Raw genomic sequence first — 226 nt, forward strand, 5'->3', positions numbered from 1 at the left:
TTTGGCATAAGAAAGGAGAAAGAGAATAAAGGAGTACAGAGGTATAAGTATGGGACCTACAGTACCATGATTTTTGAGTGCTTTTCACTATCTATCTGCTGGTCAGGTAAGTGACAGCCTCCCAAGGCTTCTGCAGCTAAGAGGGTCCCTAAGCCTTGTCCCTTATTCGTCTTTCTGCGGAATTGAGTGACCGATCCTGGCTTGGCACCGCTGGAATCGAGAGATG

The sequence above is a fragment of the Lepidochelys kempii genome, chromosome 7 (genome assembly GCF_965140285.1).
Source record: "Lepidochelys kempii isolate rLepKem1 chromosome 7, rLepKem1.hap1, whole genome shotgun sequence".
Classification (NCBI taxonomy): domain Eukaryota; kingdom Metazoa; phylum Chordata; order Testudines; family Cheloniidae; genus Lepidochelys; species Lepidochelys kempii.